This window comes from Triticum aestivum, chromosome 7B, assembly GCF_018294505.1.
Source record: "Triticum aestivum cultivar Chinese Spring chromosome 7B, IWGSC CS RefSeq v2.1, whole genome shotgun sequence".
Lineage (NCBI taxonomy): Eukaryota > Viridiplantae > Streptophyta > Magnoliopsida > Poales > Poaceae > Triticum > Triticum aestivum.
In genome coordinates this window covers 381,476,912-381,492,653 of record NC_057813.1, presented here as the reverse complement: position 1 = coordinate 381,492,653, position 15,742 = coordinate 381,476,912, and positions in this window count along the sequence as shown.

The following is a 15,742-nucleotide window of genomic DNA, read 5'->3' as shown; positions in this document are numbered from 1 at the left end:
TCTTGATTCCTCGCCCCTTCTTAGTCGCCATGGCGCCCAAGGCAAGCAAGGGCAAGGGAGCGGCCATGGCCGCTGAGGGGAAGGAGGTACCGGAAAGCGAGATGGTGAAGCTGCGGAAGAAGCACGCCCTCTTTGTCTCGATGGTCGACGCGCTCACCCTCAGGGAAAAATTCAAGTGCCTGTGGGGGAGATATACGTCAGGGCATCCTACCCTGAAAATCATCCTTGCTCCCTTCGCCAAGCCCGGGTCAGATAAATACCCTTTTTTCGTCGATTACTTCTCCGGCGGGCTCTGCCCCCCTTTCTCAGATTTCTTCAATGACATTATGCACACCTACGGCTTTCATCTTCTGGATTTTACACCGAATGTCGTGGCGTGCATGGCCTTCTTCGCCCACCTTTGAGAGGGCTTTGCTGGGGTGCATCCCAACACAGTGCTCTTCCGCCACTACTTCGTCCCTCGGATCCAGGTAGGAGGTGCCATCTCTGGGTGCGTCACTTGGATTCCAAGGGCTTTGAGCAAGGGTACGTAGCCAGAGGGCTCCACGAAGGATAAGTGGGACGAGTGGCAGGGCTGGTGGTGCTGGATTGAGGAGGAGGATCCGCAGGAGTTCTGTCAGGTCCACTGGAAGCCGCCGGTCCATGGCAATGACTAGGCGAGCTTGACGCTAACGACGAGAAGCTCATGATCGCCACCACTAGGATCCATCCCCTCACCTCAGCCGGGCTCACGCTCGAGATGATTGGGGCCGACTTCATCCGCCGCCGTATTGCTCCTCTGCACAATAAGGGGAGGCCGGCCTGGGACTTCAAGAGTGCAACCGACATCATGAGGTTTCGCCCAACTTCATGCTGATATAGCACGGGCATCTCTGCCAGAGGCTCTTTCAGCTCAAGGTTGACGAGACTGGCAAGGACAAGAAGTCTGGCAAGGCCGCCAAGACCGGCAAGGCTGACAATCCATTCAGGTTTCCAGCGGGGGTGGTCTCATTGAGCAACAACTCTTGCTTCCGCCATCATTGCCATGATGCTGATATTCAACACGCACGGCCTCGATTCGACTTGGGTCAAGCCAAAAGCAGAGCTGGTGCAGAAATTCTTCGACAACTTGTCAGAGAAGTACGTCCATGCCGAGGCGCAGCTCATCCGCCCTACCACCGAAGAGGAGGTGGCATACATTGCCGCTAGGGCGGAGGAGGCAACACTTACCGAGGAGGCCGGTAGCCTTGGCACCATGGAGGACGATGCCGAAGAAGCTGAAGAGGAGAAGAAGTTTGCTGAGTTGACAGGATCTGCTAGGGAGTGAAGTGGCGCCGGTGCCAAGGTTCCCCTTGCTGAGGAGGCGGCTGAGGAGTCGGCCGAGGAGGGATCTGACGCGGACAAGCCGTCAGCCTCAAAGAAGAAACGCGTCCTGCGGCGGGCCGGCTCCGGCGAGCCAGTCTGGCCCGGCAAGGCCACACAGTGGCAAGAGGCCCAGGCGCAACCGATGTGCAAGAAGAGGCGCGCGGTTGCGGAAGCGGCGAAGGAAGCCGCGGTGGCGAAGAAAGCCACGGCCGCTACCTCCTTCTCGACCAAGCGGTCTAGGACTCCTTCTCCTCCTACTCCCCTTACAGACATCGTCCTGGTGGCCGATTTAGGCCTCGGGTCTTTCAGCCCAAAGAGGAAGAGGAAGATGAGTAAGCACTTTGCCTCCCCATCCATTTCCCGATCCTTTATTTAGATTGTCTTATCCTGACTTGATCTTGTCTTCATAGGGATACAAAGACGCTGGCTCAGAGGGTGGCGAAGAGAGCCAGGGCCCTGATGGGTGACGAGCCCTCGGCAAGCACTTCACGTGCGCCGGGGATGATCTTCATCGGCACGGAGACCAGCCCTCAACGCAGCCCCCATTCTAGCCCCAGCGTGAGTCCGTTACTCATTTCCCACTGGCGGGCGTTGGAGTGTGTATCCGCCCTACCACTGAGGGCCACCCCTGACACACCGCCATCGTCGACCACGCCAACCAGAGGGGTGTCCCCGGCGAGGGAATCCACCGATGAGCCCACGCGCATGGAGGAAGAGGTGGTGGGCACGGGCGCTGGTGACTCCGTCCCGGCAATGTTCAACACTTCCTCTCCACTCGTCATAGGTAAGTCACTTGCCTCCTGCCCCTTACCATCCTTCCTTTGCTATTTTTCTTTCTTTTCTTCGTCTTGAACTTTGGTTTTGGCTCTGTCTTACTCTCCTTTTCGGTTTTTAGATCCTCCCTCAACGGACCCGACGGACATCGATGCTGTCATCAAGGAGACCGCCAATGACGCCAAAGTTGAGGCCACCAAAATTTCTTCCGAGGAGGCCGCCAAGGGGCCTGTCGGGGAGGCCAGCAAGGCTGTTGTCGAGGAGGTTGCCAAGGGGCCTTCTAGGGAGGCCGGCAAGGCTGCCGCCGAGGAGGCCGCCAAGGGTCCTGCCGGGGAGGAGGTGGCCGATGATCAATCCTCTTCCTCTTCTGCCCCTGCCCTGAGCAGGTACCTGAAGGTGGGCGATGATCTATTCGTCAGCATCCCCAGGACGACAAGCATCGGAGCGCTAGCCGAAGGGGAGGTGTTCGATGATGAGGTTCTAGCCACTGCCGAGCTCCAGGTTGTCAATGAACCGAGCGCTAGCAGCCACGTTTCCAAAGAAGATCAACTCCTCCAGTCCATGAGCACCAATTTCCACAAGCTCCAGGCACTCTATCGCGCCCGCAAGGATAAGGTGGACTCCAGGATGGCGGCCATGGACAAGGCAGAAGTAGACTTTCAGGAGCGCATTGCACAGATGCAAGTCTGGTTTGTCGAGGCTCAGCAGGATCTGAGGGCCACCCAGGACCAGCTGGGTGAGCACCAGCGAGAGCTCCTCCCAAGCAGGCTGACATCGAGAAGGCCCAGGAGGTGGCAAAGGCACAGGCCGCCAAGGATGAAGCTGATCAGACGCAACGCCACATCCTGCTTGACGCTCAAGAAGAGGACCTAGTTGCTCGTGAATAGGCGCTTGCCGCCAAGCTTCATGCTAAGGACAAAGAGGTAAAAATCTTGTCGCGCAGTGGACCCAAGAGCTGGAGCAGAAGCACAAAGATGCACTTGATGCTCTGGCCCTGAACCATGCCGGCAAGTTGAAGGAGGCTGTTGATGGTGCTAAGGCCGCAGAGGCCGCCAAGAACGAGCTGGCCGGCAAGGTGGAGAAGCTGGAGCTGGAGCTGGAGGAGCTGAAGATGGAGATCGTGACGCTAAAGGACAACAGGGACAGGACTGTCCACACCTTGGCGGATTTGTAGGTCACCATCTCCGACAAGACCAAGCTGCTCTTCGAGGCCAACAACTCCATTGCTGATCTGAAGCTGAAGCTGGACACCTTGGAAGGGACGCTTTCAGAGACCAGGGCCCGTGAAAAGACCCTGATCAAGAACCTCACAAACGAGAGACAGCTGCTGTAGAGTGCTGCTGCCACCCACAACGAATTTGTGGCCGGCACAAAGCTCTAGACCAGCCGCCTTGTTGATGTTGCGGAGAGGCTTACCACACAGCTGTCCGTCACGGGCATGCCAAACTTCAGGTTCTCTCATGAGGTGAATGTGGCCGATAGTGCCAGGCTGACCCTGTTCTTCAAGGGCGTCCTCGACGCTCTGGAGCTGCTATGGTCCAATCGAGCAACTTATCTGGCCGGGGAGGCCCGGAAGCTTTGCCAGGTCACCCTGATCAAGGTGCTCACCAAGGTGGCGTACTGGAACCCCAACGTCGACTTTGCCAACGCACTGGATAACTTGCCAGAGGATGCGGACCTCAAGACGCTCGAGGAGCATATCGAGCCCATCATCAGTTGCGTCAACGGAGTCAAGAGGTTGGAGGGCCAACACTGGGATTAGCTGCTCCATTTCTCGTTGCCGCTGTGAGTTCATACCCAAGACAATTTTATCTTAAGTTAGAACGGCATAACCACTGGTGTAATATAACTTTGCTATATTTTGAACTGAATGTATGTTATCTTCCTGCTTGATCTCTTTTTGTGTGCACTACACCCTACGCTTAGTTGGATAGGCTTGCAACGCGTTAACCCTTGCTGTGGGTGCTTTGAGGAACAGATCCTTAGCAGCCTGCTGGGGTTGTTGCTGTCGGGCAAGCCACCTTGCCATTCTTAGCGCAGCCACATGAGCTATTGAGCAGACTCGAAATAGAACAAGGCCGCTACCAATAGTGGCAAGGTTCCTTTGCGTGCAGGTTTTCCATAAAAAAACCGAAACCATTCGAGGGAAATAACCTTACAAAAAAAGGAAAATACTCAAGGTTTGGCATGACTTAGCTTTTTGTTGCCGTGCGGATCGTTGCTGCGGCTGCAGGCAACACTGCTCACCTGGCTTCTGGTATCCGGGTGGCATGGATGGTCTTGATCTCCTCCGCCACCAGCATCTGCTACATCGCCCGTCCGCACTGGCACGGGCGTACCGGCTCCAGACAAACCGATCGTTGTGATCGTCTTCTTCTTCGGTGCCATGGTGATGAAGGAGCTACTGTCCTAACTACTAGACCAGATTCTCACAACTTCCACCCCCCTACCTGGCATGCCAAAGATGTCGTGGAAACGACACCTATGGGATCACGGGGATCCCTTCTACGGTTGGCGGGGAGAGAGCTACGTGAAGAGAAGGTCTGGCGATCAGTGCGAGGCATTTTTACCCAGGTTCGGGCCGCGATGGTGCGTAAAACCCTAGTCTTGCTTGAGTGTATATCTTGTGTTCTTGAACTAGCTGCGGTGCATGCCCAGTTCAAAAAGTCTGAATCCTCCCCTAGTATGCCTCGGGCCTTCTTTTATATGTCAAAGGGGTTGCCACAGCGGCACACAGGAGGTGGAAAGTATCTACAATGTTCATGCTTATCACTGGCATCGTAGGACAAACACATTTAATGTGCTGCTTACGTGCCCTCTTACTTTATCGGGGACGGTAACTGGAGCCGTCCCATCCTTCGCCGCCTCTCCTTGCCTTGACACGCGTCCAGGCTAATGAGGCATGCAACACCAGGCTAGATGGCTAGCTGCTATGTTGGCGCGGTGGTAGAGCCTCCACGAAGATCTGCATGCCGCCACGCAGGCGTCTGCCTAGTTGGCAGGCTGATCGTCGCACTGGAACGGTGGTGAGGTGGAGAGACCTTTTCGGGTGCGGGACTGGCTGTAGCCTCGCAATTGTCCCTGGCAAGGCTTGCCCGGAGCCTCGCAGTCGTCCCCGGCAAGGGCCTTGCCGGGGGTCTTCGTCTTCTGGTCCCACGTGGAGCTGCAGGCCATTAGTGTTCACAAAGATCTGCATGCCACTATGCACGCGCCCCCGAGTCTTGGTCTTGACGTTGTCGATGATGTTAGAGCTCTCAGCCTCAGGGGTGATGGCCTTGCTGGTGCTCCACGGGTTGCCCAGGCAAGGGTCTTGCCAGGACCACGCAGGCCACCCCGGCAAGGTTTGTTGCCGGTGGAGGCCCAACTAGTCTTGTGCTCTTCATTCTTTGGCTTGAATGCTTGTCTTGGTAGTCTTGTATCTTGTCTTCTGCTGACCCGCCAAGCCCTGCCGCAGGTGTGGCTACGACTGCCCGTGCAAAAGTAAGGGGTACAGAAGAGCCCATACTTTTGTACACCGTCAATAACCTTATCATTCTCTACTGTAGCAAATCACTAAATTTATAATTTAACATTGCATACTAAATGCCTCTGCATATTTAATACTCCTATCCTCCAATAGAATCATTCAACAAGCAAACATATGCAAACAATGCAAACATAACAGCAATATGTCTAAATAGAACAGTCTGTAAAGGATGAAGCAAGATCCATATTATTTAATCCAAAAATTCTGAAAATTTACCACACTGTAGAAAATTTATGATATCTTATTGTGCAAAAAGTTTCAACATTTTATCACATTCTTACTTTTCTCGGGAATTTTTGCATAAGCAATAAACTTTCTGTTTTGAAATAGCAACTCATATACTTGCAAAATAAGCATGGCGAAGGCTATCCTTGCCACTTTTATTGAAGTAAGAGATGCAAAACATTATTAAAAATAATAGCAAGCAAATTCTAACAAAATAAAATGACACTCCAAGCAAAACTCATATCGTATGACGAACAAAAATATAGCTCCAAGTGAGGTTACTGATAATGTTGAAGACAAAAGAGGGGATGCCTTCCGGGGCATCCCCAAGCTTAGTTGCTTGGATATTCCTTGAATATTACCTTGGGGTGCCTTGTCCATCCCCATGCTTAGGGTCTTCTCACTCCTTATTCTCCTCATATCGATATCTCACCCAAAACTTGAAAACTTCTATCACGCAAAACTTAACGGAACTTCATGAGATTGGTTAGTATGATAAAGACAAATCATTCACTTTGGTACTGTCAAAGACAACATTCATAATTCTTATCACACAATGCCTACTGTAAACTATCATTTCCACAATTTATATTGAGCAATATAAACCATAGAAACTAGAAAACAAGCAAACTATGCACTGAAAATAGAATCTGTCAAAAACAGAATAGTCTGTAATGATCTAAACTTTGACCATACTTCTGTAAATCCAAAAATTCTAAAAAATTAGGACAACATAGGAAATTTGTAAATCAACCATGTGTAAAGAAATCCAGATTAAAAGCACATTCTAGTGAATTTTTAAAATTCCTAGACTGAGCGCAAAGTTTATGTTTTTGCATAGAATCAAGTCAACTATCATACACACTATCCCAAAGGCTTTACTTGGCACTTTATTGAAACTATAAAACATGATTACTACAGTAGCCTAATCATGTGAACACACAAAAAGAATAGGTAAAAGTGTTGGGTTGTCTCCCAACAAGCGCTTTTCTTTAGTGCCTTTTAGCTAGGCATGATGATTTTTATGATCCTCACATGAAAGATAAAGATTGAAACATAATGGGAGCATCATGAAGCATATGACTAGCACATTTAAGTCTAACATACTTACTATGCATAGGGATTTTGTGAGGAAATAATTTATGGGAGCAAGAATCATCTAGCATAGGAAGGTGAAACAAGCATGACATCAAAACTTCAACATAAAGAGAGGAAACTTGATATTATTGAGATATGTAAAAGCATAAGTTCCTCTCTCATTATAATTTTCAATAGCTTCATGAATGAATTCAACAATATAGCTATCACATAACTCATTCTTTTCATGATTCACATGCATACAAAATTTACTACTCTCCACATAAGCAAATTTATTCACATCAATAGTAGTGGGAGCAAACTCAACAAAATAACTATCATGTGATTGAAAATTAAAATCATCATGATAATTTTCATGGATATCATTATTTTTTATAACATACATGTCATTACAATAATCATCATAGATAGCAACTTTGTTGTCATAATCAATTGCAACCTCTTCCAAAATAGTGGATTCATCATTAAATAAAGCCATGACCTCTCCAAATCCACTTTCATCAATATAATCATCATCAATAGGAGGCATGCAATCATCATAATAAATTTTGTCATCAAAACTTGGGGGACTAAAAATATCATCTTCATCAATATAGCATCCCCAAGATTATGGCTTTGCATATCGTTAGCATCATGGATATTCAAAGAGTTCATGCCAACAACATTGCAATCATGCTCATCATTCAGAGATTTTTTGTCAAACATTTTATAGAATTCTTTCTCTATCAATTGAGCACAATTTTCCTTTCCATCATTTTCACGAAAGACATTAGAAAGATGAACAATATGATGCAACTTCAATTCCTTTTTTTGTAGTTTTCTTTTACAAACCAAACTAGTGATAAAACAAGAAACTAAAAGATTCAATTGCAAGATCTAAAGATATACCTTCATGCACTCACCCCAGCAACGGCACCAGAAAACAGCATGATGTCTACTACGCAACTTTATTCTTGTAGACTCGTGTTGGGCCTCCAAGCGCAGAGTTTTGTAGGACAGTAGCATTTTTTGCTCAAGTGGATGACCTAAGGTTTATCAATCTGTGGGAGGAGTAGGATGAAGATGGCCTCTCTCAAACAACCCTGCAACCAATAACAAAGAGTCTCTTGTGTCCCCAACACACCAAATACAATGAAGAGTTGTATAGGTGCACTAGTTCGATGAAGAGATGGTGATGCAAGTGTAGTAATGATAGTAGATATTGATTTTTCTAATATGAACAAAAAAACAGCAAGGTAACAAGTAACAGAAGTGAGCACGAATGGTATTTCAATGCTTGAAAATGAGGCCTAGGGTCCATACTTTCCCTAGTGCAATCTCTCAACAACGCTAATCTAATTGGATCATATAACCATCCCTCAACGTGCGATAGAGAATCACTCCAAAGTTCATATCTAGCGGAGAACCTAAGAAGAAATTGTTTGTAGGGTACGAAACCACCTTAATGTTATTCTTTCCATTTTATCTATTCAAGAGTTCATACTAAAATAACACAAAATTATTCTTTCCATTCGATCTATCCAAGAGTTCGTACTAAAATAACACCATATGATATGCATCAACCAACTCTAATGTCACCTAGATACTCCAATGTCACCACAAGTATCCATGAGTTAATTATACGATACACATCAAACAATTTCAGATTCATAATACTCAATCCAACACAAAGAACCTCAAAGAGTGCCCCAAGATTTCTACCGGAGAAACAAAGACGAGAACGTGCATCAACCCCTATGCATATATTACCCCATTGTCACCTTGGGGATCCGCGAGTTGAGTGCGAAAACACAAATCAAGTAAATCAATATGCTACCCCATTGTCACCACGGGTATTCATAGCAAGACATACATCAAGTGTTCTCAAATCCATAAAAGTATTCAATCCAATAATAACAAAATCTCAAAGGGAAAACTCGATTAATCGCAACAATAGAGAGGAAGAAACACCATATGATCCAACTATATTAACAAAGCCCGCGATACATCAAGATCGTGCCAAATCAAGAAAACGAGAGAGAGAGAGAGAGAGAGAGAGAGAGACTAAACACATACCTACTGGTACAAACCCTCAACCACGAGGGTGGAATACTCCCTCCTCATCATGGGGACCATATGGATGATGAAGATGGCCTCCGGTGATGATTTACCCCTCCGACAGGGTGCCGGAATGGGCTCCCGATTGGTTTTTCATGGCTACAGTGGCTTGCGGCAGCGGAACTTGTGATCTAGGGTTATTTCTGGGTTTTTTCATCTTTATAGGAATTTTTGGCATTGGTTTCATGCTAAGATGGGCCTCGAGGTGAGTACAACCCACGATGCCTCGGGTTGGGCTTTAGGCGCGCCCTGGTGGGTTGTGCCCTCCTCATGGCTCTTATGGCCCTGCCACAAAGCTTCAGGGGTCTATTTTGTTCCAAAAAAATCATAAATTTTTTTAGCTCATTTGGAGAACTTTCATTTCTGCACAAAAAACAACACCACGGCAGTTCTGCTGAAAACAGTGTCAGTCCGGGTTAGTTCCATGCAAATCATACCAAAACCATATAAAATTGTTGAAAACATGGCATGAATACTTCATAAATTATAGATACGTTGGAGATGTATCACCCCCACTGCCTCCCAGCAGCCATGGACGACAAGAAACTAACAACTGAGACCCACCACATCACCGCCCATGGCACAACCATGCTAGAGGTGGTGTACACCAACGAGCCTTGGACTGTGAGGTGAGTCATCACCATGTACGAGTAATGGCTCTAGGAGGAGGAGAACAAGTTCGTTGGCTTAGACCTTTGGTACACCCGTTCGAGCAGTTACAGATGACAAGGGGTTGTCGTCATTCAACTTGCAATCTGTGAGCATGTCCTCATGTACCACTACTGCATGTCCTAGTGGTGCCAAGCGTTGGATCAATTCCTTCAACACAAAGCAATAACTTTTGCTAGCATGGACACGAGGGGCGACAAGATCATGCTTGCCCGTGCATGGATCATGATTCCAGACGAGCACCATGTCAACAACCAAAAGCATTTTTGTATAAAAGGTGGTGGAGAAAGAGACTCCATGGGTGACCTTGCAGCGGCCATCATCGAGCCACCGTATAAGAACATGAAGAAATCATTCCCAAGGGACAAACAACAGTACTGTGAGTGGAAGCCGCTTTCCCTGCTGCACCTCAAGTCCGCAGAAAAACACATGCACGTTAGCTAAGAGTTATACTGTAGGATCCTAGTCATTAAGGATGGGCCACATCACTTTCTCCAAGAATCGTTGAGAATGGCTCTGCCATCGTAAGAAGACAAACGAAGGATCATCAAGCAACTGGAAGCGCCGGAAGGGAAACTAAGCATGGTGAAATGCTAGATCTTTGGATGTGTAAACTCAATTAGTGTGTTAATTTAGATTGAGCAAACATATGTTCTAACTATGATTGTAGTAGGTCAAAGATGTCGTGTGTTATTGTAGTATACTTATTTACATAGAACAGGTGGTATGGTGATGTACAAATGTGCTTATGTATGAATATGTGATTGTATCATTGTAACCTTTCTACAAATGCTTTTTCGTGAATAGTGTGAGAACTTTTCAGAATTATTTGCAAGGGCCTTCAAAATACCCATGAACAGCTTTCAGAAACAGTATGAGTGCTTCCACAATACACTAAGAGCACTTTCAGAGTCTTTGTGCATTGAAGAAAGCGATGCACTGTCACGTCTTTGTGTGTTGAAAAAAGCAATGCACGATCACGTCTTCGTGTGCCTCCTCATCTGACTCGTTTGAATGGGGCGCCATCAGATCGTGGCTACATGACGCATGCTTGGTATGCCCTTCGTTTAAACTACTTCGGCGGCCTCCTAGTCGCCCAACATGATTTAAGCGGTTGCCAAATCCCCTCTCCATCGCCTTCCCATTCCACTCTCAATCTCTACCCGCATCTTTCTATCACTAGCACCATGTCTCACGCTGGATCTTTCGGCGGCCTTATTGGTGACAGGATGGTGGTGCCGGGCTTACTAGCCCCGTTCACTCGGGAATGCCGTATCGACCTCCATGGCGGCTACACCATCTGTACTGTCTACATCAACAAGATCAGCGCCATCGCCACGTGGATATAAGGGACCGAGGAGTGCATGCGAGCGAATGAAATGGTCTTCGTCGGCAGACCTCAAGTACACTCCCTCGCTGGAGAAGGCATCAGTCGTCCAGATTTACCACGACTCTAGTTGTCTAGTTTACTAGGTATGCCAGTCGCCACGGGTGAGCACATCCCCGCAAAAGTTCCTCCTCAAGGAATGGTACACATTCGTAGGTTTTTTCATCTAGCATGGCATACAACTGTTGGAGCCCTTGGGCTTAAGGGTCACAAATTAGAAGGACTTCTAGGCTGAATGGACTATTCTGGATGACGCAAACAAGACTTGGGATTCACTCGGGGAAGTCATCAGATTAATCATTTATGAATTATACGATGAGAAGAAGTTGTTCGATAAGAAGTATCACCAACACTGGGCTGAGGAGCTCTGTGATGCACAAATCGTGAACACGTGCATGGATGCGTATGCATAATTAGCCGTATGGAGATGGATCCACCTCATCGAGCAGGGTTGGATAGAAGCAAAAGAAAGGAAAGTGATACAGGCCATCCATGAAGACATCAAGAAGATGGAGATGATGCAAAGCAAATTGGGGAAGGCACAGCATGCGATATATTTTGAATAGATTAGTTTTATTATTCTTTATGTAATTCAAATTCTGCAGAACTTGGTCAATTTATGCTGAAGTTGTGAGTTCTAGTGTTATGAAAATTTGTGGCATCATATTATTAAGTAACTAATGTAGCTGTCGGCCCTTAAAAGTGGTACCTTCGCATACTACCTTGTCAAATCTTTATCTTTACCTTTCACCATAATGAACTGAGCGAAAGCCTAGCCGTCAAGGGGTAATAGATGTCCGCACACGGAGGTACGAAGGAGGGTCGTCGGGTTGCAGGATCAACAGGGGTGACAAGCAATCCTCGTCCCGTCGCTGGTAGCGGCGACAACATCACGCGCGACGTCAGCGGTGACAACATCATGGGTGGAGGCAGCGGTGGCGACTTGCCTGGCGAATGGAAGATCACATCAGAGCTGATATTCAGAAAGAAAAAAACCAACACAAGTAATTCAACCAGGCACCCGTTTCCCTCATAAAACGCGGTGCGTTAGTTGTTCACTGAGCGTACTAGTATGTGTGAATCGGACGGTGAAATCCTCCCTGCGTTAAACCGTAGTATTTCAATGTCCTAGCAAAGTCCTCAGTTCAGTGGAATACAAAAGACAGAGATATGCATGCACCTGTGTAGCCCAATCCGTAGAGTCTGCATGAATGGATTTGATTTCGGGCGTACGTTTCTATGTGATGTATTCGTCAGTTACATCCACGATTTAACTCCATTTTTTCATGTATTAGGTCCATGACACGTGTGGATATTTGAAGTGGATGGGCGAATAATGGAAGGGGAAAGCAAGGACTGTAATCCACAAGCTCGCTGAAGGAAATTTTGTGCTACACATATCAAATATGGAGAAGGACAACCAGATAGCTTGCATGAAAGAAGAGAAGAAGGTGGCAAACATCTACCTGAAGCACGCCATTAAGAGCAGGGATAGAAGGGATTTAACTACACTATTTATCGTAGGTGGATGTCTACTTATGTATGCTCTCCTACAGTTGTTCGTTAGGTGGGTTATATAAAATGATTTTATTACTTTCTGAACTTTTTGGAAACCCTTTCGGAAATAAAATGGATACATTTCAGAAATAGTTTCAAGCACCTTCATAAATATAAGATAGCAAATTCAACAAATTTATGCGATATTCAACACGAGTCTCCCCTAATACGACATTACATCAGCATCGTTAACAGTCAAGAAACATGCTAGCAACACAACTTTTAATCAAGATCACTATCCATCTCATCTGGACCTATTTCCTCCTTGTAAACCAGTTCATCCTTGCTCATGTAGTAGTCTTCATTTCCCTCCTCAAATTTACACTGAATTTCTAGCTCAACACTAGCAGGAACTGAAACCCCTAATGCTTCATCTCTTTCGTGGTCAACATTCGGGAGGCCATCATCTTCCTTCTCTTCATCCTCAACATCTCCGAAAGCATCATGATCCTCCACTTCATCCTCAACATCCGCAGCTAAATGATGTGGTGAAGAATGGGCCGCTTCTTGATAGGCTTGTATAGTGAGGTCCTGCTCACCATCGAAATTTTCTGGAACACCATATGTGCCTCTGGACCCAATAGGCACAACCACCTTCCATGTGTGGACAAACTTTGTGTTCTCCAAGTAAATACATGTGGTAGGTTGGGGTGCCAGCATGAATGGATTGTCCTGGTACCAGAATGCGAAAGTATTCATGCTTCCAAAAAAACCATCAGACTTCATCTTCAAGCTTTTCTTTTTCAGGCCATCATGTTCAAACCAATCACATCTAAACAAAAATATTGATATGTCTCCATAATTTACATCAAGAACTTGATTCAGCACCCCATATAGTTCCCTCTCTTCTTTAGAGTTTTCAACATCTATGAGGGAGTCCCGGACTAGGGGTGTCCGGATAGCCGAACTATCATCATCGGCCGGACTCGAAGACTATGAAGATACAAGATTGAAGATGTCGTCCCGTGTCCGGATGGGACTTTCCTTGGCGTGGAAGGCAAGCTTGGCGATACGGATATGTAGATCTCCTACCATTGTAACCGACTCTGTGTAACCCTAGCCCTCTCCGGTGTCTATATAAACCGGAGGGTTTTAGTCCATAGGACAGAACAACAATCATACCATAGGCTAGCTTCTATGGTTTAGCCTCCTTGATCTTGTGGTAGATCTACTCTTGTAATACCCACATCATCAATATTAATCAAGCAGGACGTAGGGTTTTACCTCCATCAAGAGGGCCCGAACCTGGGTAAAACATCGTGTCCCTTGTCTCCTGTTACCATCCGCCTAGACGCACAGTTCGGGACCCCCTACCCGAGATCCGCCGGTTTTGACACCACATTGGTGCTTTCATTGAGAGTTCCTCTGTGTCGTCACCGATAGGCTCGATGGCTCCTTCGATCATCAACAACGACGCAGTCCAGGGTGAGACTTTTCTCCCCGGACAGATCTTCGTATTCAGAGGCTTTGCACTGCGGGCCAATTCGCTTGGCCATATGGAGCAGATCGAAAGCTACGCCCCTGGCTGTCAGGTCAGATTTGGAAGTCTGAACTTCACGGCTGACATCCGCGGAGACTTGATCTTCGATGGATTTGAGCCACAGTCGAGCGCGCCGCACTGTCACGATGGCCATGATTTAGCTCTGTAGTCGGACAGTGCCCTGGAGGCCGCACACGAGCCCGCTCCGACCCTCAATTCGGAGCCGGCTGCGCAGATCGAGGACGGGTGGCTAGACACCGCCTCGGGGGCTGCAACCTCTACGGCGATGGAGCCGAACACTGACCTTGTCCCTTGTGAAGCCTGTGACTCCGAGGTGCCGGACTCCTCGCCGGACTCCGAACCTCCCGCACCCCCTTCAATCAAATCCGATTGGGCACCGATCATGGAGTTCACTGCTGCGGACATCTTTCAACACTCACCCTTCAGCGACATCCTGAGTTCGCTAAAGTATCTCTCGTTATCAGGAGAGCCCTGGCCGGACTGCGGTAAGGACGGTTGGGATGCGAACGACAAAGAAATTCAAGGCCCACCCACCACCCACCTAGTAGCCACTGTCGACGATCTAATCGACATGCTAGACTTTGACTCCGAGGACATCGACGGTATGGACGACGATGCCGGAGACGACCAAGAACCAGCACCTACTGGGCACTGGAAAGCCACCTCGTCATATGACATATACATGGTGGATATCCCAAAGGATGGGAATGGCGAGGGAACAGCGGAGGACAACCCCTCCAAGAAACAGACCAAGCGCCAGCGTCAGTGGTGCCGCTCTAAATCCCGCCACAACAAGAATGGAGATTCCGGCACCGGAGATAAGAATACCCCAGAGAGTGCCGAAGACAACCCCCTCCAGCAAGATTCAGCATAGGAGGACGGAGAAGCCAGCCCTCATGAGAGAGCGGCAGACGAAGAGGTAGAGGATGATAATTACATGCCTCCCTCTGGAGATGAGGTAAGCCTCGACGACGACGAATTTGTCGTGCCTGAGGATCCCGTCGAACAAGAGCGTTTTAAACGCAGGCTTATGGCCACGACAAACAGCCTCAAGAAAAAGCAGCAACAGCTTAGAGCTGATCAAGATCGGCTAGCCGACAGATGGACTGAAGTCCTTGCGGCCGAAGAGCATGAGCTCGAACGCCCCTCCAAAAGCTACCCCAAACGCAAGCTGCTCCCCCGATTAGAGGAGGAAGCATATAAACCTGCATCACCAGCGCACAATATGGCTGACCGACCACCTCGTGGCCGCGACAGAGAGGCCTCTAGGCCCTTCGCTAGAACCGTACCCCGGCATCGCTCAAAAAGCACAAAGCCACAGGGGAACGCTCCGGACTTGCGAGATATATTGGAGGATAAGGCAAGACAATCAAGATCGATCTACGGATCGCGTGGGCGCCCCATGATACGTGACGACAACCGTCGCGCCGGACACAGCAAGTCTGGCCAGGCCGAACACAGTAGACAAAGCTCGTTTGAGCTTCGTCGTGATATAGCCCAATACAGAGGCGCCACACACCCACTATGCTTCACAGATGAAGTAATGGATCATCAAATCCCCGAA